The sequence below is a fragment of the Cupressus sempervirens genome, chromosome 7 (genome assembly GCF_028749045.1).
Source record: "Cupressus sempervirens isolate cs-2001-9-10 chromosome 7, ASM2874904v1, whole genome shotgun sequence".
Classification (NCBI taxonomy): Eukaryota; Viridiplantae; Streptophyta; class Pinopsida; order Cupressales; family Cupressaceae; genus Cupressus; species Cupressus sempervirens.
In genome coordinates this window covers 684,784,747-684,812,451 of record NC_143124.1, presented here as the reverse complement: position 1 = coordinate 684,812,451, position 27,705 = coordinate 684,784,747, and positions in this window count along the sequence as shown.

Here is a 27,705-nt window from a genome sequence, read left to right as displayed (position 1 = left end):
TCATATATATATATATATATATATATATATATATATATATATATATATATATATATATATATAAACAACATTTTTAATCAAACATAATTTCTTACTCATTAATAAAATAACCAATGAAGTACACGAATGTAACTAATCATCAAGCATCATGAATAAGTTCTAACATCATAAATGATTACCATAAAATAAAGTGTCCCATAGTATCATATAGTCTGAGTAACAGTCCAAAATAGTCCAACATATAAAAAGGTCTCAAAATATAAAGTATCTAAAATCCAAATAAACTGCTATGATATGCTATGATGGGCCAGGGTGAGGCCTCACAATTTAAACAGTTTCATACTAATATATTATTATTTGATGTGGATTTATTATATATTAGATTTATTATTAATTAAAATTAAATGTGATTCAACATCATGGGAACCTTAGGAACTGTAATTTGTTTTATGGTATGTGTTTATGTGAATGTTAATTGCTTCTGCTATGTTAGAACTGTTGTTGTTAAATTATTATCTTTAACTTTAAAAAAAAAATTTGACAAACTTAGTAAAACTTTAGGTTAACTTCTTTTGGATCACATGGTGGGGCATTACATAAGGTAGATCATGTTTCATGATCAAACATTGTAACCTTCATTGGATACACTTTATTTTTGTAGTAGTGAAGATTTATGGGTGTCATCCCCACCCTAGTTTTACCTTCTCATTAGAGGGTTTCTGGGTAATCATATCTAGTGTCATACATGTGTGAATGCTTACTTGTTTACATACTTTAGATGTATATGCTTTATATGGTATTTTAGTTTACTTGTTAAATGGTGAGATGGATGTATGGTAAGATCGAACTTGAGTTCCCTTCCAGAGTTTACCTTTCCTATTGTAATTCCAACATGAACCTTGAGAACATCGGGTTTAATTTTGTTTGGAAAAGGCATGATCATTTTTGAGGTGCAAATTGCAAAGATTTTGGGTGAAACATTGCAAAGGAACAAGCCTTATTTTTTGTTGTTGAAGGTTTGAGTAAGAAGAAGTTTTTCGGGCATGGGAGAAGTGAGAGAGGGCAGTCATGGATGTGTTACAGGTTTATTAGATAGAGTGCCTAGATATTTTTATTGCTTTATGTTTGAAGCTCTTTGTTTACCTTTGATTGGAAGCCCAAGTTTTTGAGATTCAGAGATCTGTGGTTTTAACCTAGGGGCTCACATCTAGTGTTATGGTAGAAGGGAGCTTCAGCCCTGATCCCCTCAACCAAAATGTCCTCTGAGGAGTCTGGTAGGGGATTTTCTATGTATTTAATAGATTTTTATGTAATCTTTGTATAATTTTCAAAAATCTTTTGATTCATTTTTTCAAATTTGTGTTTTTCTTTTTCAAACTTGAACTATTTTTTTATCAAATTTGTGATTGATGTGATGGTATTTTGGTGTAGAATTGTTGAGTGATGTAAAGATTTATGTGTACAATATTCCAATAAAGTATAGTGAGGAATGGTTTGTGAATAGCCACTACATTAGCCATTTTTTTTTCATACATCATACTTTGTTGGAGAGCTTTGTGCGGGTTTTCGATACCAAAGATGGTCAAATGATCAAAATCTATTTCATAGTCCTGCATTACATATGCCTGACCAAATTAAAGATTTACATTAATGTAATTATAAGTTATTACTCTACACATACAATAGAGTACTTAATGGAAACAATATTTATGATTGTTTCTGAGGCATTCTTCGTACTAGATTCTAAATTGCTATATTGTAGCATGGAAAATCCAAGAAAGATGTATATATTTTTAATTAAATATATACGGGAAATGATTCTCAGATGACAAGTAAAAAGTGTGTAAATAGTCAGGTAGTTAAGAGGAAATTTAGACAACAAATAAAGGGCATACACAATAATTTCACATTACCTTTGCATTTTCCATATGATAGTGCAAAGTTTTGTTAGAGATAGAAACTTTGCTGTAAGCACTCTACAATTTATGTAGACCAGTTAGTTTGGTGTTAATATGTGGTAAATAAAGTAGTAATAGAAATTGCTTTCTATTTGTCAAATAGAAGTATGAAGAATTGAATAATATATTTTGCCAATTAGCATGTCCAGATTTTCTTTTCATTTCAAAAAAAAATTGCATAGTATACGATAGAAAATATAAACTCTAAACTCTTATAACAAATATGAAACATTAAATTGAAACCCTCAAAACATATACCATGGAGTCTCAAATCAATCAAAGTAGCATAGAGAAATATGACACTAAGAAATACCAAACATCAAATTTGAAAGAAAATATGACTTAAACTTCTATAATGAACATTATAAAAAGAATCTAACAAACTATATAATTTGTAATAGAGGGAAATGACAAAAGGAAAGATAAACTTATTTACAACTTTTGTTTTTGGATTTGTTCATAAATCTTAATAAACAATAGAATCTTCCACATAGAACAATGTGGTTTCAAAAATAAAGACCAAAGTTGGGAGAAAAATCACAAAAAAAAATTCAAGGGGGTGAATGCTTCCAAATAACGATCCTAAAATAAATTTTCCCTCATCAACCTTGTATTCACAATTTCTATCTATTAGATTTTGTGTATAAGTTTTGCAATATCTCCCTCATTATTCAAATTAGTAGGAGAAAATTAGATTGGATTTAATGAGGTTTTCTTCATTGACTAAAGACAAGGTTTTTTTGTGGCAATTGTTGGTTTGTCAATAGTTTAGGCTAGTAGAAACTAAATATGCTATGTCAAAATAACATCGAAATTTGTATGGAAACCAGCTTAGACATTTAAATGGTTTTAAGTATCATTGTGCAACTCTTATTAAATCATTTATTTCTAAGAGATGGAATTTGAAATATGTTTTCACTTCGTGCCTACTTGAGCAAAAATGAACTATGTTTTTGTTTCCCATTTTTTTAACTCCCGATATTCAACACCATTAGCAATGGTTGTCCTACTCAACATGTTGAGTTGTGTGTCCTATTTTCTCCAGCCAGTTTTTGGAAACTTAGAATTTTTTTTCATTATTTCACATCACCAAACTTATGACATCAAAATGATTTGAAGAGATTGGTGTCGGTGGTGTTTTCTCTACATGTCCCTTTATTGACATAAAAACTATTTGTTTATGAGAATCATTTTATGTCTATACATTGAAGGAAATGATTCCCAATATTTAACTGTGTGCAATTTATTCCACCAACATAACTCAAGGTTTTACCATAGATAAAGATTTTTGAATGAACTCTTTAATGTGAGCTACAATATTTGGACTTATCTCGTAAACATAATTCTTTAGTTTCTCCATTTCTACTGCATCAACTAACTATCTTTGTCTCCCTTTCCCCGAAAATGCCCACATAGTGATTACACACTAGTCTCTACACAGTCCATTCTCAAATAACATTTGCACCATCAATATCCAAGACAATTTTGATAGTGTTGTATTTTTTTCTCATAAGACATGATTTTGACAATCACTTAGGTTAGAAGGTAGAAAACTAAGATATCCAAAATATATCTGAAACTCAAAAAAATCTAACAGAGCAATGAGAAATTATGACCTCTATCGAGACCTAATTTGACTACATGTCCATTTGTGAAGGAGAGATTTAGTTTGGTGCCTACTCATTTTGCACTTATCAAACACTTGGAGTCTACGTTTTGGACACGTTTAAAAGAGAATTTTGGATTGCAAATTTTGACACAACTCTACTGATATGCTTTAATGAGTGTTAAGGGTAAGTGCAAGAAGTTGGGTGTTGCTTTTGGGCAAAAAGTGGAAGTGTTTTTCCTATTTTTAAAATTTCTTGTCAATTGATGTCAAAATTTGAGGCATTTAGATATTGAATATAAAAAAATTTCAGAAGTAAAAATTGTAGTGATCAGAATTGCTTTTTTGAATATGTAATTTATTTGTGTACCCATATTATAGAGTTTTTTTTGGTATGGATCTTTAAAAACCACTTTTTCAAAATGCATGTTTCAGGGCCATACACACTAATGTACGGACACCACCATACACACTCATGTATGGACACCATAATTTGACACAAATAAATGAATTTTCATAAATCCCTTTAAAGGGAATTACCTAATACACCTAAGATTGATAAAACTATTTTTTCTTAATTTTTTATTGAATAATTTTATTATTATTAATTATTAATTGGCTACAAAGGAAAATTTTAAAACCTCTTGAGTATGGACACCATACTTTGATCAAAATTTCACTTTTTTCAAAAATTCTTTTTTTAACCTCAAAATAATTGTATGTAGATTGATGACATAAATTTATTTAAGAAAAAACATAAAATAAAAATGTTATTAAAGTTTTAGTGAACTTCACTATTTTACATTTAGGTACTACCTTTAATTAAAAAAAATGCAAAAATACTAAATAAAATTATAACACTATAAAATTTATATATATGAACTTAGGACAGTGATAGCTCTAATGGGTTTTGTTTCATAAAAAAATTTGATCAGGAAGAGCTTGTAAAAATTATTGCAAGGCATGAATTAGTCAGTTCAATGCCTTAGCCAAATCTTGAGAGGTCAAGGCATAGGCTTGGTCTCACAAAGCCTATCCTGAACCAAAATCTAAGGTAGGAGAAAAAGTTCATGCCCCATGTTATAAGAGATGAGTACCTGTTATTTGAAATTAAAAAAATGGGTATCCATTTTGAAAAAGTACAATCGACATTTAAAATCTCCCAAAAAAAATTAAAATTTTTAGAAATGGGTACTCATTTTTTAGAAGGAAAAAATGGGTAGCTATTTCTAAAAAATACAATTTTTTTATGTTTTCAAAAATGGGTACTCGATTTTTAAACAAATGGGTACCCATTTTTTAAAGTTTGGATCGGGTACCTAAGCCTAAAATAGGTACCCATTTTAAAAAAATGGATACTCATTTCTAAATGAGAACAATCTCAATCTATGGATTTCCATGGAATCAAGACCCAACTTCTTACTTCTACCCTTAATACTTCTTTCCAAATATCCCCATTTTCTTTAACAAGATTCAACATGTCAACTTTGATGATTGTTTCCTTCAAACGACCTTGATTGACACTTAAATCATATACAACTAAGATATTGAAGATGATTTTTAAAAAAAAACCTTGTTTGATTACTATCTTTGTATTAATGTTTTCTTCTTGATTGCATTGGAGCTTATATAATTCATGTGTAGGCATAACGAGAAGGTGGGTGGCAAGGTCCTCAAAATCAACAGTTCCCATAATGTGCCCATACGATCTTCTAGCTATAACTGAAGTATGTGCCTATAAATGCAATCTTCAAACATGCCTTTACATTTTGAACTAAATTTTATTGAGATAAGAAGCAACAATACCCTGCCATGGTATTGAATCAATCAACAATGTCAATCAATTAGACTGGCTTTTTGACCAATATATTTTCATGTTATTGAACTTAAATCACTCTTAGCTACTATACCACACAACAACATGCAAAAGAAACATATTCAATGATATATGGTGTGGAGGTCATTTATTTTATGGTACTAATGAAACAACAATAATGTTTTATGCAACATGGAAAAGTGCTAATTGAGTTTTATAACTTCATGCATGCCCTTGGTTGTGCTCCTACTATCAAAGTTGCATTTTATAATAATATAAATAACATATCGTACACACATTCTATACTAATGTATATAACACAAATTGATATAGTAAAATAGAAATGTTGACCAAGTATACACCTTTTTTATTCTTTTTACAACATAGACCTATGGTCATGAAAATATTGCTAAAGTAATGCTTATGTTCTAGACAACTTCAAAACTATGCTTCAAAAATATACAAGGTAATTTTTATTTGATGTATATCTACTGATATAATGTCGACTTAATCATTGTGACATAAATAGATTTATAGATGCAATTTATATTTTTATGGATATGTGTATGCCTCCATGTCAACTATGATGTCTTTGTTTACCATAATTCAATTGTATCTATTCTATATATCAATGTGGACATCTACTTCATTTATGCAATAACAACACCCATTGTATTCATCTACTACCCTTATACAATCACTTAATTCCCACTATAATTAGCTTTATGTGGTTTTTTAAGCACAATGTTGAAACTACTAAAAATAATCTCTTTGCCATCAATTATAGTGCCCAATAAAATGTTACCATATCTTTTGTAGTCATAGTTGTGATTGTAGTCCAGTGAATATCAAATAGAAGAATTTAAGCTAGATTCTTAGTGACTTAATGACATCAATTATTCTCAGCCATGAACATATTTAGTGCATAGGTTCCTAAATTAAAAAACATCTTGGCAAAATTCTATGATTGTGAGAAAGAAATTCATGTAGAACATTGTTCAAAGAATTATATAAATAAAACATCCCACAAGTGAGAAACACTTTTGAATGTTCACCCCCAACCTCAATAGTATTCATCCTTTTAGTCTCTATTGCATCCCACTTCTATGTAGTTCTAATATACTCATTCTCCACATTAAAATTAAAAATTTATCCTTTTTATTAGGGATATACGATTGATATATAGTTGGAACTTCTCTGAATGATATGTATAAAAAATGTTGGAATATAGATGATGCTCTTAAAATACTCACAAAGATGCTTGCACAAAATATTATCTCATGGAGTGCAATAATTAAAGGATGCATCTAAAATGGTAATTGTGATCAGATTCTCATTTTTCATCTTAGAAAAATGCAAATAAAACTAAGCTAGATGAATACTTAGATATTGACTATTCATTCAAACCATCTCGTACCCCAATCCAGTATGATCTTTGCAATAGCTTTCTAAGTAATTCTACGCAAGGAAAGATACATTGTCAAACATATGAACATGTAAAGTATGCAATGAGTGCTACCTTGGGATGCATACCACTTCAATGGAATGTGGTATAGTTTGTACTATATTTGCTCATGAAAAAGGAAGGCTTTGATTATTTATGTGTAATGATATGGATCGAGGAAAATAGCTAGAAAAATTAAAAATCTAACCCAAATTGAAGAGATGCTCATAACATGAGAAAATTTGAAGTGCAAGTGAGACATTGCAGTCAAGGACTCTGTGTGTTTATTAACAAGAATCTAGATGACTACTTACCAAACACTATTGAAAACCTTTGCATCGACATACAAGAATTTCCCAAAAGTCAATTGGTTGAAGAATTGATGAATTTTGGATCTTTGTTGTTGGGAACCCAAGCGTATTGGAGAAAATGTCCAAGTGAGCTTTCAAATATGATTAACCAACTAGGATCCCCTACTCTATTCTTCATATCTGGCGTCACATATACTAAATGGCCAGAATTTCAACAATTATTTTCAAGTGGCATTCCATCTATCCTTCAAAGTAACAAATAACACAAATAATATTATTTCTAAACTACATACCACCTCCTTGTTCTTGCATCAAATGGTAAAAGTACAAACCTGTGTCACCCTTTTGTAAAGGAAAAGACTAACAAAAGTATAACTATTCACTTTCAATGACATAAAACTTGTATTATTATTTACAATTTGAAAATGAAGTAAACCAATGAAATGTGTAGAAATGGATGAAGTTTAGGATTATAGTTTATAAAAATTATTTAGAAAAAGAATTGATATATTTTCCTAATTTTTATAGATAATTTGCTAGCTGCTAAAAAAATGCTAAAAATTAGGGGTCTAGTTCCCACCACAAAACTATATCGAAATAAACTTATTTTCCTTTGATCTTAGGCTATGTTATAGATAACATATATATCTAGAACAATCAAAAATAAAAATTGACTTTAGACTTATATTTTTTCTTTTATAATGATTCAAACTTCAACTCATCTAAAATTGATAGTTTTCATCTCCCACCACGTTTTTCAAAACAAATCTATTCTAACCAAAAGAAAAAATATACATTCTAGAAGGACTCTCTCCTCTAGAATGTCATATATATATATATTTTAATTATATGATTTAATATTTTTTATTTCTTAAAATTGACATCCTTTCAAGTGTTAAAATACGTGCTTGTAGAATTTTTTAATTACAATATACTATATCTAATTAAAATACTATAAACTCTTTATGAGAATATTCTTGACTTTGAGCTTTTAAAATGGTATTTATATGTTATTAAAATGATATCATAAAAATAGTAAGAGTTATTGAAACTTCAATTTTCTAAAATAATTTTATTTCTTTAGTAATTGGATACAAACTAGTATAAAACATGCATTTAATAGACATTTCTAAGTGGAAAAGTGTGAGACCATATATAACTTAGCTAGAATGAATTTATCTAGATCATATGTTTGAACAAAATTGATTTTTAGATATAAATACTCAAATTTAGTCATTCTGATAAGTCAACCTAAAAGGTGACACAACTTTGTACTTTTACCCCAAAGGTTCATAATTTTCCTCAAAGAAGCAAAAGAAAAAATCATTTTAATGAAAAATTAATGGTATAGATAAGATTGACAAGTGAATTTAAGAATAAATCATGTATGCTACCCAATAATTTATTATTTAATTATATCAATTTAACTATGTTTATTTTATTTTCCTCTTTTACATTTCCGTTCATATTATACCAAAAATAATATATGTGGGCAACCATCTTATATTGGCATGCACATTTTGTCACTGTCAGCATACCCCTTGCTCCTTGAGGTGTAAGTGCTAGTACTACATAAGACTAATTAGACCAACATATTCTAACGTAGGTCCATGATTATCATCATTTAATTCCAAGTAGTAGTTATCATCAAGTGAGATCTTTCATTTACACCATAAGGGCTAGCATCATAGTGAGATGTTAATCATTTGTAGATGGGATGCTAAATTAGATGTATTTTATAGCATGTGTCAAAATGATGATAGTAAGTTAAATGAATAATGGGAAACTTCATAATTGAAAAAAAAAAAAAAAATTTAAAAAAAAAGTAAAATAAATAAATAAATAAATATATATATATTATGGTGGTGTGATTCTTTCTACAAAAAAGATGTCTAGACTTTCTTTAATCAAATTCACACATTATTTCCAATATGAACAAGAGCTATAAGACAACATAGTTTTTTCCAAGTGTGGACATTGTAGGTTGATCATGAATTGCTAGTCTAGACTTTTCATGGTTTGTCTAAGAGATTTTAGGAAGATCTTAAATTATAACCATGGTTAGTGTATAACATATTATGATCTATTCTCATAATGTGTATCGCCAAAGAATTTTCTTAATGAAAATTGAGTCATCGAATGCTATTACATAATGATTCATGATGAAATGCCAAATGCAAATTAATCACTTCATGGTTTTGGTGTGACAGGAAAATATTATGGTGAATCATCAAAGCCAAATTAGGAAAGCAATTCTCTGGTTTTCCCTACGTTTCTACAGTTTTTGTTAGTATTGAAGTAGTGACATCTCTTGTTTATAATCATATAGTGAACTTCAATAGTTAACAAGGAGCAGGTGAAAGGATACTTAAAAAAAATATACTTTTTTTGGCTTATTGTGGTCTTTGTTGCATTAACAATTGGAATAAAATTAAATACTAATTCTTTATGATCCATTTTTTGATAGAACTAATATAATTTGAATAATATTAGTTATAAAGGAGCTAGATTGGGAACAAATGTATCATCAAATAAATTAAGCAAGTGTGGTTGGGAGGAGATGGGAGGAGAAAGTGTGAATAAAGAGTGGAAAGAGTCCCCTTCATGAGGAGGGGTTTCCATCAAATCTTAATAAAGGAAGTATAAAAAGTAATATCCCTCGACTCATATTGAATTTTAGCACAAATTACTAACAAAAAAAATTTCAAGGACAACAATTTATTTTCTTAAGAGCTATTTACACATGCCAAGCTTATGTTTAAGGATGAAGTAACACTTCAAGATGCCAATTTCACATAATATATGTGCTACAACCATGACAATGTTTTTCATATTGAACTATGTTAATAATTTGTCCCATTCTAGTCTTATAGGAAACCTTGATGAGAAACATACAAAAAGAAAAAACCTATTCTAGAAAAATTGAAACTAGTAAATAATATTTTAGGAATAAAAAGATCTAATGTTGAAGCTTCAAATAATTATGAGAATGTTGTCAAAGTGTTTGAAGTTGATGACTATAATTTGCCAAGGAATGAATCATAATTCTACAAATGAGTTGAGGTAAGTGTTAATGCAAGCATTATAAGGTAGAATTTTTGCATGGATCAAATACAAAGGGAAATTTAGATTCATTAAAATCTATCAACAAATTTGGAAGTGAATTCTTTATTAATTTATCACAATCATTTTTCTCCATTATACGTGACCCAAAATATCCTTTAGTGGCCTAAGATTAAACTTTTATGTTAATTTCATAATCACATTATTTGGTCCCTCTATCCCTTTAATATAAACAATTATATCACTTTAGAATCCCATGCTTTAGCAACCTATCACAAGCTCTGCGTCATTGGCCAAAATTGCATAGGAGTGGGTTTTTGCAAAACTATAGACAATCTATAGGCTATCAACTTATCACAAGCTCTATTTCATTCACCAACAGTCATACACTTGTGGGTTTTTACTTGGTTTTAGGATATTTAAATAATTATTTTGATAATATTAATAAAGGTTTTATGGATAATAGTTTTGTTGTTTTCCCTAAACCAACTAGCATCAAATAATCATTTGACACTCATAAAAACCTTTAATGCAATGGTGTTTGTTGTTTTTCCTTAAATCAGTTGACATACAAATCTCAATATTATAATAAAATATTCAAAATTTCAGAAAACATTAGAAAAATGAGCTTGAATTGATGATTAGTTGTGATTTTTCAATTATAGAAGATGATAGCTCATGTTTAGAGATGGAAAATATAGATCTAGTGACGAAATGCCTACTCCATCTTGGAATATGAAACCACATTGAATTCATAATTATTCATATCTTCCATTTATTAATGACAACATAGTTTCTAATTGTGAAAGGGGATTTAATAAACTCTATTCATATTATAGAGTGTTTATAAAAAATTAAACCTAGAAATCCATACGCAAAATTAAAATTATTAGACCAAAAACCAAACATTGAGCAAATGAATGGTCTCTCACTTTTTAATAACAATTATGCCTTAATAAAATGTAGAAATAACATACAAAATATGTGATAATGAAAATTATTTATGAGGCAATGGGATTTTCTTATTATTTCGAACTTCTTGATGTAGAGAAATCTAGGGCTTGTTATGATTTTGTGACAAATTACACAAATGGTGTGATTTTCCTCAGATGTTCTCAATGCAATCATAAGGCTTACATAGCCTAAACCAAGTGCCAACCTTTTTAATAGCATACAATGACTCTAAGGATCTTAACTTGACCAACCTAACCTATTAGATCAATTCACAAAGTCTCAACTACATATCTTCAAAGTAAACTCAAACAACCCTGCCTGTTAGGCCTACTGCCCCCAATTAGGCCTTTGAAAAGTGAATTTAATTCTTTTCTCAAAATTTTACCAAAATAATTTCAAAAAAAATTGCATATCCTGATAACCATTTGGCTCTTCTTTGACATACTGAAAGGTTGCTTCCTGATATTTTGGACCAAAACCCTCAACTAAGCAACTGTGACTTTTTAAGGTTTAAAATATGGGCACATTTATAAAGGAACCCCTCTTAAATATTACTTCCACATTTTACCACTTTGAATAGAAGGTTGGATACATTCCAATCAGAGAAATCTCTAGCCTATTTTAAGCTAAGTACAAAAGCCCCAAACTGCTCCTTAGAAACCTTAAAAAACTAGAGCCTAATCAATGTAGGCCTTCCACTCTCAATCCGAACCAAATTTTTTTTTTTTTTTTTCACCATCATATGAAAATGTAATAAATTTATCCAATATAAAAAAGCATCCTCCAATGGCTAAATCCTCTACTGCTATTTCTTAGCTACAAATTAGTGTTCCTTCAATGTATGTAAATGGTGATCACCAACAATTCCTTCACTTTATCTGCACATCAAATGGTTAGTTTACCATTTTACATATTAGGAAATGATAATCTCATAGGGATTATTCTCTTACATCCATGAGATGATCATGATTCTTTGGGAAGAGGATAAACTAGTTAGAATTTTAACAAAATTCCCCAAACCCTGTTAGCATTTTTGTGTGAATACAAAAATAATGACTTCAAAGCATTTAAAAATGATTCAACATGGATTATTAGATGATCCTAGATCATCATAGAGATGAGAAGAATGGAAAAAAAAATTAGAGAATCACAAGAAATCACAAGAATGGTGAGCTCTTTATTGCTTTTTCTCAACCAATCTATACATTTGCTATCAGATCCATACTCCCATCGACCCCTATGCCTTGATTAGGCTATAAAGGGTGGGAAAAAAATTCCTCAACTAACCAAAGTTGGTTTAAGGGAATTAAAATGATTCTAAGGGCTCAAATTAACTTTCCCTCCAAAAATTCAGTAATCGTTAGAATTTTAAATTTTAAATTTTTAACTTTTATTTAATTGCTTTGTTTACCTTCTAACTTATCAAACCTCATTTCAACTTCATCCTAGGATATAACTGACCTATCCAAGATCCTCCTAGCCCATCTAGATCCCTTTGGGTGTTATTGACCCCCCATACAATTAATTACATCTTATGGTCCTTAATAGGACCTTTAGGATGCTTATACATTTCATTATTTTGACCATTGTAATAGGCCATAATGGGCCTTAATAAATTCAAATCAACCTTTATCAATTCCCTTGAACCTAAAACTTTCATTATTGATGTCAACATATGGCCAATTCCTTTCTTAGGTACCCTTGTACCACACTCCTCTCCTTCAAAAGAGATTTTGCCCCAAGGGATAAGGGGTGTTGTCTTTCTCCCCCTATCCTTCTTAATGGAACTCCACCTCTTTTATTAGGAATCTATTATAATAACAAGACCTTATGATTTTTTCTTCCACTTGCAAACAACTTCAACAAAGATTTAGAATGAACTTTTTTCTTGTGTACTTCCCTTCATGATAATATGTATTGGCTTGTTGTTACAACTTTGGTCCCACTCCTCCCTGACCTTCTCTATCCCTTATCACTTCCCTAATCATAGGAACTCATCCATTCCCATCTTATGTAATAAAATTACACTCTATGGTGCTAGCTATCAACTCTCTTTTATACCTATTATAGAATATTGTGACCTTCATTTTGTTGTCACTTATAATCCTATCTACATCAATATCTTGTGCCTTCTTACCTACCTACAACTTCTAGGGCTCCTTGCTTCCAAATAAAATATTCATGTACTCCTTCTCCCTTTCATCTTCAAGAGGTGTCAAAGAAAACTTCTTACTACCCTTGTGTACTAAATAGGTGTTTTTCAATCCATTTTGTAAGGCTCTTGTCAAATCTTGCCATCGTCTCTCCAAGATGATGTGGAAACAAGTCATTGGAATCACATCACATAGAACCCTATCACAGTAGTCCCCTACATGACATTCAACATATGTGCTCCCTTACCATAATTTCTTGCTCTTTGCTCACCCATGTGGCTTGATAAGAATTGTTATCTAGTTTCTTTTGTAACCCTAACTTCTCTAGTATCTCACTAGACACTATATTGTCATGTGAGTGAGAATCCACTATTACTTGATAAAATTTTCCTTTCCCTTTACAACTTTTCAAAGATATGGTTGCCCTCTTCAATGGTTGTCCTCTCCTAATTATTTGGAATTCTCTTTCCTTAGGGCCTGGATTCTTTGATGTGGTTTCTTCTTGCTTGTCTTCTTGTAGTAGCTAAATTCTTACTCCCACCCTTTTTTTTTCCTTCAATAGGAATTTGTATGAAGTGTTCCCCACTTCATCACATGTGAAGCATCTTCCAATAAATACTCCTCTTCCTACACCAAATCCTCCACCTTTTGTACTATTGTTTTAATATTTCATGGTTTCCTTTCCTTTTTCCTATCCAATTGTTCCTTGATTGTCATTTAGAAGTCTTCTACCTCTTCCCCTACCTCTACTATTGTCATTCCTTTGTTAATATTGTCTTCTTTTGATCTTTTCCTTGGCCCTAATAGCCAAATTTTAACACTCCTCCATAGTGCTATGTGATTCAATAGTTATCTCATCCTTAATTTTGAATAACAATCCTTCCATGTACATTTCTACCTTCTCCTCCTCTTCCTTAGCATGAGAAACCCTAATGTCTAACTTATGAAACTCTTTAGTATACCCTTGGACATCCATGTTCATCTATCTTAGACTTTACATTCTCTTATACAACTAAACCTTATGGTATTTGGGAATAAAATTCTCCCCCAACTTCTCCATCATCCTTGACCATGATGTGATCCTATCCAATCCTTTCTTCCATCTAGCTTCTTGTAAGTAGTCCCATCATAATAATGCATGCCCTTTCAGTCTTGATTTTGCAACCTTGACCTTGCTTTCTTCTACCACATCTTCACAATGAAATATGTTTTTCATTGCTCCAAACCAGTCAATCAACTCTTCCTCATTCATTTTCACATCATATATTGGGTTTCTAGACTTCCCTTATAGTCATTTCATTTTATGGATTTAGAAATTTTGGTCACCCTCACATTATTTGGACCCATCTCCTCTCTTGGTGCTTTGTCCTCTTTTCGTTCAACCTTTTTGTCCTTTTCACTTTGAGCTTCCTAATTAATCCCCTTCTTCTTCTTATTATTTACCTTATCTACCTCTCTCTCCATCCTTCTCATCTTTTCCATAACCTTCTTGTAATATTCTTCCTATTGTGCCACTAGTCTGGAAAGCTCTATGTTGGTCATTCTAGGAGGCATGTTTTCAGCCTCACCAAGGTCTTCCCTTCTGGAATGTACTCACTCTCCTTTCCCAAAGGACTCTTTTCTGCTATGATGTAGAAAAATCAAGGGAATTTTAGGACTTAGTGACAAATTATACAGACTGTGTGTTTCCCCCCCAAAATGTTCCTAATGTAATCACAAGGATTATGTAGCCTAAGCCAAGTGCCCAACCTTATCAATATCATGCAAGGACTCCAAGGGTCTCAACTTGACAAAACTAACCTATTTGATCAAATTAAAAAGTCTTTGTATTGTCTTAAATTAGAAACACTTTAATTTATGACTGTTTAGAGCCTATTTAATGGAATTTAATGTTAAAATTGTATTTAAGATGCATTTGCATATCAATGCATATCCCTCTCATCCTCTCCTTAAATGGGATATAGATAAGACCTAATAAGTACTCCTTGACATTCCTTTCCTATAACACAAAACTAGAGGTATGATCTATTTACTTAGGTCCTCACCTTCCCCTTCCTTCAATTAATTCAACTCTTTTTTCGTACTAAAACAAGATTTCCTCAAAAATTGTACATATTTTTTGAGTTTTGAGATTTTTTTAAGGTTCTCAAGGTTTCCCCAGGGGATTTTACACTTTTTAAGCATGGATTTAGTGTGCCTCTATCTAACCAGGGATGTAGTGCACCATTATTGGACCAATCCATCCTCCTTAGGGTTTGGTCTGAAACTAGGTTTCTTGAGATTGGTCAACCTGTAGGAGAAAGTTAATTTGAATTCTTTATAAGAAACCTCAATTTATTCATTTGGTATGTATGTATGATTAAGTAAGGATACACGAGCACACCCAAGAAATCAAGTAAGGGCAAGCTAGCAAGAACAAGAAAACTTCATGTGGACAAGCCATTGTAGACATCCAAATTTGTCTTAGTATATTTGCAAGGTGAAAACAAGGAGGCTTGGAAACATCTTTTAAAGGAAAAGAGTTTTTCATTCTTCTTCTTTCATTCCATCATTCAAGCATTTAAAACTCAATCATGGAGTAGTCAAGATAGATCATGAGTATGGGTTAGAGTACTTTACCATTTGCAGCTTTCTATATGATGTAGGAGCATCTTGGGTCTTTTAGCAATCTTACATCAACCAAAAATATTTCCAATTTTCTATACCAATATGATGCAGGAGCCTTTTTCTTTGAGTAATCTCACATCAACCAAAAATATTTCCAATTTTGTGTACCAGTCTTTTTTGAGGCTTAGGTCATGGAGAACCATTTTGAAATTGGTTATAGAGTGGTAGATCTGAAATTTGACCTGTAACTTGCATAAGATTACAATCTTGTAGGAACTATTGTTAAGATGGTTCATGGTAGAGGATATTTTGATAATTCTATTATGGACATGGTTGAGGTAGATTACAATGAGACTTGAAGCTATGGAGACAACAAAGAGAAGATTTGTACATCTTGAAGATGTTATTGATGATGAAGAGGAAGCACAAGATCCTAATCTTGAACTTGAGGTTGAGCAAGATGAGAAAAGGCTTCTGAGAGTTTTGTCTAGAGGGATCTTAGACCTAGAGTTGAAATTTGTTGCTATGATGGGAAACTTGAGAATAATGTTGTTTTGGATTCGATTTCTGAGATGTATAAATACTTTGAGTATGAAGGTGTTCCTGATAATAAGAAGGTTTAGGTAGTAGTCACATGCTTCACTTTGGTTGGATCATTTGTACACTGAAAGACAAAAAAGGGGAAAAGCAAAGATCAAGACATGGGAAAAGATGATTGGGAAAATGAAGAAGAAGTATTCTTCCTACTCATTATCAAGTTAACTTGTTGAAAAAATGCAAAATTTGAGACAAAAGGACAATGAGTATGAAGGAATATATTGAGGAATTCTACAAATTGGATATCAAATTTGGACATGTAGATGATGAAGTTGAGAAGGTGGCAAGATACATAAATGTTTTAAGGACATCAATTCAGGATGGAATTAGCTACAATAAGATGGATGGCGTGGAAGAAGCATATCAGTACACTTTGAAGGTTGAAGAAAGATTAGCAAAGAAACATGATCAGAGATAGAGATCAAGAGGTGTTAGAATTTAGAGAAGTAGAAGTATAACATATGGAGAAGGTAGTAGATCTAACAAGTGTTAAAATTGTTTAGAATAACTTTGGTGGGGGGGGTGTGTGGTGAATCAGTTTTTCACAGCTTAGTGAACCCATATTCATAAAACATATTCAAGCATGTATCCATTAGATCATACAACCACTTAAAATTTTTAGGTTACTATCGAATCAATTTTGTAGAAATGTAAGCATGAAACATAACATATTCAATAACACATTTGACATAAATATTTTATGTGGAAACCCAATTTGAGAAAAACCATTGGTAACATGCAACTCATTCTTACTCTTCTAAATTGATGCCCTATGAAAGAACAACCCTATTAAAGGTTACAATACACACTATTAAATGTGACCTAGTTAGAGGATTTCAATCACCCTATTAGGGTGATCCTTGTTAGAGGACTCTGGGTCATTCACTTGGAATGTCACCCGATTAAAGGATTTACAAATGATTGTTAGCTCAACCTGAATCCAAATGATTTACCCTAGACTGCTATAATGATTAGAAAGTAACAATAAGGCTTGATCTAATCACAAATTACAACTCAATTGTAGATTACAGATCTTTGATTTAGTCCTCTATTTTGGTTAGCTTTCACACACTTCAACTATGATAGCTTGTTCACCCTTCAAGCATTGATACTCTTAAGCCTTCTTGCTTTGCTTGCTAATAACAGTCTCTTTTGTTCAATCTCTGAATAAAGCAATACTGTAGACCTCTTGTCTAACTTAGATTCTCAACCATTGACCAACCTTTCTTCTAACTAGCTATTTCTATAAATAGAAAATTAAGATATTTTTTCATTCATCCTCTATCATCCATTTTAGGGTTAGGAAGGATTCAATGAATCTACCCATCCTTTCATTTTAGTTCCTTCTAGAAACTTCTCTTTCAATCCTCTTTGAATTGATCTCAAAATGGTTACTATGAATTTTGTGCCACCAATTCATCATAGTTATCTTCTGCACACTTCACAAAATTCAAGAAAATAAAACAGTCTACTTAGATTTGTCAAATCCATGATTTAACATGAATACTACCACTTGACAACAATATGTTGTCACTCGACTTCCATACTAATCTTCCACTTGTCTTCAAATTGATCACTTGATAGACACTAAAGTTTACTGTTGCTCGGCATCAACTAAACCTTACTCGATTTACATTGTATCACTCAACATAAACTGAACTTTGACTTTACTTGGCTCGAATAGATTTTTTGCTTAACTTGCACTAACTTTTTGCGGCACCTATTATCCACTCAGTCAAGCTTGGCAGACTCAGTTCTTGTTACTTGTTCTTCTAGACTTTGTCAGTGTATCCAACCTTTGCAACCTTAAGTAGATAATCAATGCACTATATCATCACTATCTTAACTAATCTTTGTACTCTTTTTTACATACCATAACTCAACCTTTTCTCTAGGTGCTTTTGTTATCTCATTTGATCAAATCCTCTTCATCAATCAAACAAATGATAGTACTCAAATCAACTAAGTAGTTTTCTTACCAACAAGTAGTAAGTTTAACATCAGTGGTAAAACAATGATTGAAACACATTCTTGCACTTGTATCAATCTGTTTTCAATAATCTTCCTCTTTGGCATTGATTGCAAACCAGTACCAACAACAATACCAAAAAGAAAATAATTCCTTGCATTGAAATCTCTCACTCTATCAACAACTTTCATCTTCTATAAAGGTTAAAAAAATTTTTGTTTTGAACAATAGACAATCAACTCATCCTTATGACTCCCTCTTGATCACTTCCTCTTTCTAATATATATTAAGGTATTTGTCTCTGTCTATCTATTCTTATATATGCCTCAACACTATCTCCCTCTAAGTAGATATTCCATGTTTTCCTCATTTGGTTTATACACTTTTGAATCATTATGTACTTCTCTATCAAGTAATTCAACATCTCTTTCATGTACACTAATCTCAGAATCAAAATGTGCCTCAACTTCATTCAATAACTCGACACCTGATTATGGCTTGGTTCCTGAATGCAACTCAACATTCATTCTATGTGACTCGAAAGCCACTGAAACTTGTTGTTGATTTGCAACTTGATTTACAATATCTTCATCGGTAGACATACCTTCATAAAAGTATACAAATGATTTGTATTCCTCTAGTTCCTTCATAGTTTCAACATCATGTGCTTCTATATATTCATCAAATTTCACATTTGCACTTTCCACAACTTTGTTAGTGTTAGCATTTAAACACTTACAAGCTTTATTTCTTGTGGAATAACAAAGGATTACACCTTCTTCACTTTTTTCATCTAACTTACCATTTGTGAAATCTTTGAGAATATAACGCTTTCTTCCAAATACTTTAAAATATTTTACATTGGGTGAGTATCCATACTATAGTTCAAAAGGTGTCAAATGAGTACCTTTCTTGACTTTCACATGGTTCAAGGTATAGATAGTTGTACTTACAACCTTTCTCCAATATTTCAAAGAAACATTCTTCTCCATCATGAGTGTCCTAGCATAGTCCATTACAAATCTATTCCTCCTTTCAACAATTCTATTTTGTAGAGGAGTTCTAGGGACAAATGTCTATCTGTTTATTCCTTTGTCATTATAAAACATCTCAAACTCATTTGATGTAAATTCTTCTTCTCTATCAGATCTCAAACATTTTAGGCTTTTACCTGTTTGCTTCTCAACTTTTGCTGAGTACCACTTAAACATTTGGAAAGTATCAAATTTCTATTTTAGAAACATGACTGTCATCATTGTAGAATAATCATCAACAAATAACATAATGTACTTAACACCTTTGTAGCTTTGCACATTGATTGGTCCACACAAGTCAATATGAATAATATCCAAAATTCCTTTAGAGGTGTGAGTCTTACTCTTAAAAATAGACTTTGTCATTTTTCCCAACTGACATTGTTTGCAAATTATATTGTCTAGTTTCTTCAACTTATGCAAACCTCTGACTCTTCTCATGTTATTGATATTAACCAAGTTACAATTAACATGACATAACCTCTTGTGCCATAACCACACATCATCAAATTCTACAACTAGATAAGTAGCATCATCTATATCAAGATAGAATAGATTACGTCTAGTTTGATCACCTTGTCCCATTAGTTTTCCATCAATATCATATATCTTAACAATCTTGTTCTCAAACTCAACCTCGCAACTTAAACTATTCAGTTGTGACATAGTCAACAAATTATAGTTAAGTCCTTCAATATAATAAGCATTGTCACGTAAAATATTTTTTGTGAGTTTAATAGAACCTTTTCCTTTTATTAAAGATGGTGCATCATTACCAAACCTTACACTATTTCCATCATAATGATTCAAGGTAATGAAATTACTTTTATTTGATCCATCTATAATTCTTGTTCACACAAGACATTGATGTAGTTGCCTCATCCTCATCTAAATAATCCTTCATTGCAACATACACAACTTCATCATCATGATTGTCAGATCCATCTTTGGTTTCCTCTTCTACAATGTAGCAAGACTTCTTGCTTTTGTCTTTGTAATCTTTGTTTCCTCATCTCTTCTAATTTTTTAGTTGTCTCTAGCACTATAGTTCTTCTTCTCTGGACATCTAGTAGCAATATGACCAACCTCATTGCAATTAAAACACATGATAGATAACTTAGCTTTGAATTTGCCTTTACCTTTGTGAAATCTGATTGCTAGTAGTGTTTCAAGTTGTTCTATATCCTCCTCATTTGTATCATTGTCATTAGAAACATATTTTAACTTTTTTCTTCTTCTTCTCATTAGGTTTGTTGAATGACATCTTAGCTTTGAAAGTAGATTCAACATTGCCAGGTTTGAAGTTGTCAAAATTGGATAGCTCAAAAGTAGTGAGCCTACCTACTAGACCTTCAATAGTAAAATTAGAACCTAGTATACATCTCATTTCTTGTATTGCAGAAACTCTAATAGCATAGATGGGTAGCAGTGTTCTCAAAAAATTTCTTATATAGTCTCATCATCTATCTTACCAGTATATCCTCTTATAACATTAACAATATCTTTTATCCTATAGCAATATTGGGCAACATTCTCACCTTATTGCATTCTCATATCATCAAACTTACCTCTAAGACTTTTGGATTTGGCTCTTAAAATTTTTTCATCAACTCCATAGATAGTGTAAGAGAATCCCACATATTCTTTGTGCTATCACAACACTTTATGTCATTCAAAACATAGGGTAGAGGCAATCTCCAACATTGCCTAATTGTGTTCTTTCTTTTTTTTTAGATCTTCAATAGTTAGGGCTCCAACAAGATCAACATGCTCATTGGTGATGGTAGATTATGCATGGTCTCCAAGACCTCCTAGGTGTAGCTTCCTCATACTTTTCCATGCAAGAAAGTTGTTCCTATTAAGCTTGGGTACCTCTCTATTTGACATCTTGATTTTTTCTTCTAGTACCTTCAAACTAGTCCTTTTAAGCAGATGAATCTGATACCAATTGTTGGAATTCTTTAGAATAACTAGGGGGGGTGAATTAGTTATCCAAGGTCCAGATGTATAAATACAACTTTTCATAGCTTAGTGAACCCAATTCATAAAACATATCCATGCATGCATCCATTGGATGATACAATCATTTAAAATTTCTAGGTTATTATTGAATCAACTTTGTAGAAATGTAAGCATGAAACATAATAGATTCAATAACACATTTGACATAATGATTTTACATGGAAACCCAATTTGGGAAAAACCACTAGTAACATGTTATTCATTCTCACTCTTTTGAAGTGATGTCTTGTGAAAGGCCAATCCCATTAAAGATTACAATATACAATGTTAAACTTGATTTAGTTGGAGGATTTCAATCACCCTGTTAGGAGTGAGCCTTGTTAGAGGACTTTAATCATTCACTTGGAATGTCACTCAGTTAAAGGATTTACAAATGATTGTTAGGTCAATCTTAATCCAAAGGATTTACCCTAGACTAGTACAATGATTAGAAAGTAATAGTAAGACTTGGTTTGATAACAAATTACAACTCACTTGCAGATTACATGTCTTTGTTTCAGTCTGCCATTCTGCTTGGCTTTCACACACTTCATCTTTGATAGCTTGTTCACCCTTCAAGAATTCATACTCTTAAGCCTTCTTGGTTTGCTTTCCAATTACAATATCTTCTCTTTAGTCTTTGAATGAAGCAATACCTTAGACCTCTTGTCTAACTTAGATTCTTGAACATTGACCAACCTTGCTTCTAACCAACCATCTCTATAAATAGAAAATTAAGATCTTTTGTCATTCATCCTCTGCCATCCATCTTAGGGTTAGGTGGGATTAAGTAGGATTCAATGAATCTACCAATCTTTTTATTTTAGCCCCTTCTAGAAACTTCTCCTTCAATCCTCTTTGAATTCACCTCAAAATGGTTTACCATGCATTCTATTCCACCAATTCATCATAGTTATCTTCCACATGTTCAAAAAAATCAAGAGAATAAAATAGTTGGCTCAGATTTGTCAAATTCATGATTTAACATGAATGTTGGCACTCAACATCAATATACTATCACTTGGCTTCCATACTGTTCTTCCACTCATCTTTAACTAGATCACTTGGTAGACATTAAAGCTTATTGTTGCTCCACATCAACTAAACTTTACTCAGCTTACATTGTATCAGTCGGCATATAGTAAACTTTGACTTTACTTGGCTCTGACTAATTTTATGCTTGGCTTACACTAACTTTTATTGGCACCTACTATTAACTCAGTCAAGCTTGGCATAATCAATTCTTCTTACTTTTTCTTCTAGACTTTGTCAGTGTATCCAACCTTTGCAACCTTAAGTAGATAATCAATGCACTATATCATCACTATCTTAACTAATCTTTGTACTCCTTTTTACATACTATAACTCAACCCTTTCTCTGGGTGATTTTTTTATCTCATTTGATCGGATCATCTTCATCAATCAAATAAATGATAGTACTCAAATCAACTAAGTAGTTTTCTTACCAACAAGTAGTGGGTTTGACATCGGTGACAAAAAAATGATTGAAACACATTCTCATACTTGTATCAATCTATTTTAAACAACAACTCAATTCAAGATAAAGGAAAATCATAATGGAAGGAAGAACTTGATGACAAAAGGGGTAACTACACTAGAGGTAGATATGTTGGTTACACTAGGAATAATAATGTTGGAAAAAAAAATCTTAGTTTAAAGCTACTTGTTATAAATGTAGAGAAGAGGGACATAGGGTTGTTGAATGTACTAACTCTAGGAAGAAGATTGGAGGTAATAGTAGGATTATTTTGGGTTGTGAAAAAGTTGATGAAATGCCTAATGAACCTAAAAATGGTGAGAATATGATGCTAAGAAGAATCTTGTGGAATGAGGAAATTGGTGGAAAACCTGTTTTAAGAAGAAGTCTATTCAAAACCATATGTAAAATAATTAGAAAATGTTGAAAGGTAATCATTGATAGTGTAAATTTTATCAATCTAACATCTAAAGAGTTGGTTAAAAAGGTACATTTGCAGAGACTGAGACATCCTTAGCCTTATTATGTTGTCTGGATCTAGAAGTAGCATAGATTACTTGTAAGTGAACAATGCCTTGTTAAATTAAAAATTGGGAATTGTCACAATGAAGTCTTGTGTGATATTATGCCTATTGATTGTTGTCATATTCTTTTCAGTAGACCTTGGCAATATCATAGACAAGCTTTGCATGATAGCAGGTTGAATCACTATGTTATTTGGGTAGATGGAAAGAAAATAATATTTTTACCCTTCGTAGAGAAACCTGAGGAGAATCATTGTACCACATTTAGTGTATGTTTAGTTGAAGGTAATCAATTTTCTAGAGATATGAAGGAGCAAAATGTTAGTTTTGTTTTGATTCCTAGAAAGACTAAGAAACAAGATGAGTTATAGCATGCACCTCAGATTGAGTCTTTGTTAGTAAAATTCCAAGACATAATTTTTGATAATGTACCTAATTTTTTACCACCTATAAAAATTATAAGTCATTTAATGGATTTAATACCTAGAGTTAGTTATCCTAATAAAGCATTGCATAGATTTACACTTGATGAAAAGGTTAAATTGAGTAGGCAGGTGCAAGAATTTCTTGAGAAGGGTCTAATTAGAGAAATTTTGAGTCCTTGTGTAGTACTCCTTGTGTTAGCACCCAATAAAAATGGTCAATGGAGAATGTACACTGATTCTAGAGCTATAAACAAGATAACAATTAAATATAGATTTCCCTTGCCTGGGATGGATGATATAATGGATAGTTTGTGTGGAGAAAACTATTTTACCAAGATTGATTTGAAAAGTGGCTATCATCTTATTAGAATTAGAGAAGGGGATGAATGGAAAAATTATTTAAGGGTTAATGAAGGTTTACATGAGTGGTTGGTTATGACCTTGGTTTAACTATTGCACCTAGTACTTTTATGAGATTGACAAATGAGGTTTTTAAAAGATTCTTGGGTAAATTTGTGATTGTATATTTGGATGACATTTTGATATTCAGTAAGAATAAGGAAGAGCATCTTGAACATGTTAGACAAGTATTGCAGATATTGAAAGAGGAGACATTTCCAATTAACTTGAAGAAATATTCATTTATGAAGGAAGAGATTGTGTATCTTGGTATTTTTTTTTTGGTTGATGGTTTGAAGATGGATCCTGAAAAGGTGTTCAAGTTATTCTTGATTGGCCAACACCTGAGAATGTTGGAGAGGTAAGATCATTTCATGGATTGGAATTTTTTTATAGAAAACTCATCATAAATTTTAGTTCTATTTGTAATTCTATGAATAAGACTATGAGAGAAGATAAAAAGGACTTCAAGTGGACACATGGAGCACATAAGAGTTTTGAAACATTGAAAGAAAATATTACATAATTTCCTACACTTGCTTTGCCTGATTTTAGTAAAGTTTTTCAAGTTGAATGTGATGCTGGAGGAAGTGATGTTGGAGTTGTTTTGTCAGGAAGGAAGACCTATAGCTTTCTTTAGTGAGAAATTGAATGAAGCTAAGAGGAAATATTCAGTTTATGGTCGATAATTCTATGCTATTGTTCAATCTCTGCAAACATAGAGACATTATTTAATGCTTAAAGATTTTGTGTTGTATATCAAGGTCATAAAGCTTTGCAGTATTTGGGAAGTTAGGATCAATTGAATCGAAGACATATGAAGTGGGTTGAGTTTGGGTTGAGTTTTTCTAGAATATTTCCTTTCCTTTGAAACATAAGAGTGGATAGTCAAACAAGGTTGTTGATTCTTTGAGCCAAACAAGGAATTTGTTGATAGAAATGAGAATTGAGGTACTTGGTGTTTATGATTTGAAGTATTTGTATGAAATGATCTTGATTTTGCAAAACCTTGGAAAGCTTGCAAGGAACATATGGTGTGAGGAAAAAATGGACTGATTATTTCATTCAGGAAGACATGTTGTTTAAAGGAATTTAGCTATGCATATGTAGAGGATCTATGAGAGAGAACATCATAAAAGAAAAACATAGTGGGGGACTTGCTAGATATTTTGGGATTTATAAAACAATTAAGTTGATTTCAAATGGGTACTTTTGGCCACAAATATATAAATATGTGCAAAAACTAGTAAGAGATTGCAAAATTTATCAAATAGCAAAAGGGACTAGTTGGGTAAAAGCACAAACCTGTGTCACCTTTTATAAAGAAAAGTGATATCAGAATGTGACACTTCAACATTAAAGACAAAAAAAATGGTATTTGCGTTTAAAATATGAAGATGATGTAAACTAATGAAATGTGTAGAATTGTATGAATTTTATGCCTATAATTTTTATTATTTTTTTGACTAAGAATTTATTCATTTTATTTTATTTTGAAGTCCCTTTTTTAACTGTAAAAAATATAGGATGTAGTTCCTGTCAAACAAGTATGTGCAAATCATCTTTTTTTGTTATGATTTGAAAATATTTTATAGATGACATGTATAGCTAGTGCACAAAAAAAGAAATAATTATTTTTGATGTATATTTTCTTTTTTATAAGTACTCAAGTTCGACCTTGTCAGAATCCAATAGTTTTTTCCTCCCGTCAAAACTTCCCTATCAAATCTATACCTTCTTGAAAAAAAATTACATATTCATGAAGAGGATTCTCTCCTCTAGTGATAAATATTTTTATTTTATTTTTTTGATATGATTTACTATTTTTTTTTTCATTTTTTGAGAGAGCATCTTCTGAAATGTTGAAATATCGACTTATAATATTTTTAGATTATAGCATATTATAACTAATCAAAACACTCAAAAATTTATATAATGATGATATCTAATTGAGTTTTGATAGAGAAATGAGATTTGACCAAAACAGGTTTTTGTATCACAAACGGTGACACAGATCTATGCTTTTACCTAGTTATAATTTGGGATTATATTCACCATTTCCTATACCTAATATGCCTTGAGAAGAAATCAATATGGACTTTGTTCTTGGTTTGCCTAGAATCTAGAGAGGGAATGATTCTATTTTGGTGATAGTTGATAGATTTTCAAAAATGGCTGATTTCATACCTTGTAAGAAGACATCTAATGTTGTACATGTAGATGAGTTATTCTTTAAGGAAGGGGTGAGATTTCATGGATTTCCTAAAACTATTATTTAAGATAGAGATACTAAATTCAATGGTTATTTTTGGAGGACACTTTGGAAGAAGTCGAATATAGAGTTTAAGTTTACTTTTACATTTCATCTGCAAACACATGAAAAACTAAAGTTGTGAACATAAGTTTGGGTAACCTATTCAGATGTTTGGTTGGAGATAAGCCTACTAATTGGGACTTGATTTTGGTAGATATAGAGTTCACATAAATAATTTTTTGAAATGAGCACTACGAAGACACCTTTTGAGATTGTTATTGGAACGAATCTTAAAGGAAACATTGAATTGAAAAATATGAACCTTGAGAAAAAGAGAAGTGTTGAAGCTAAATAATTTGCAAATTTCATGAAGGCTTTACGTGAGGAAGTTAAAAGGAACTTGGAAGAAAATAATTTGGAATACAAATAGAGATCAAATAAGAGAAGGAGACATAAATATTTTGAAGTTAGTGATGAGGTAATGATTCACTAGAACAAAAACATATTTCCAGTTGGTACCTATAGTAAGCTAAAGATGAAGAAGTTTGGTTCTTGTAAGATTCTAAGGAAGTTTGATAGTGGAAATTCCTTTGAAGTAAAATTACCATAAGACATGGGTATTTTTCCTATATTAAATATTGCAAATATCTTTGAGTATTTTGAATCAAAGAATAAGCTAAAAGGTAACTTGGATTACCCTAAGAAGAAAATAGATAGCATTGAAAAGATCTTGAGTAGTCGAATAAGTAAAAGCACCAGAGGAATAGACTACAATGAATAACTAGTTCAGTGGAAAGACAAACCAATTGAAGATAGTTAATGGATTACACAAGTTGAGTTGAATCTCTATGATTTAGGTAAGAATATTAGTCATGTTTGATGTGGACATCATTTCTTTATTAATCCTAGGTGTCTGATACAAGAGCATCTTAGGTCTTTGATAAATCTTGCACCAACCAAAAATATTTCTAGTTTTTTGTATTGGTATTATGTTCATGAAGTAGCTGATGTTGCTTTTTTTTTCATGTTATGTGCAGTTGTCATCATATTGAGGACCTTTCCTAGATCCTTGTCCTATGTGCACAAATTCTT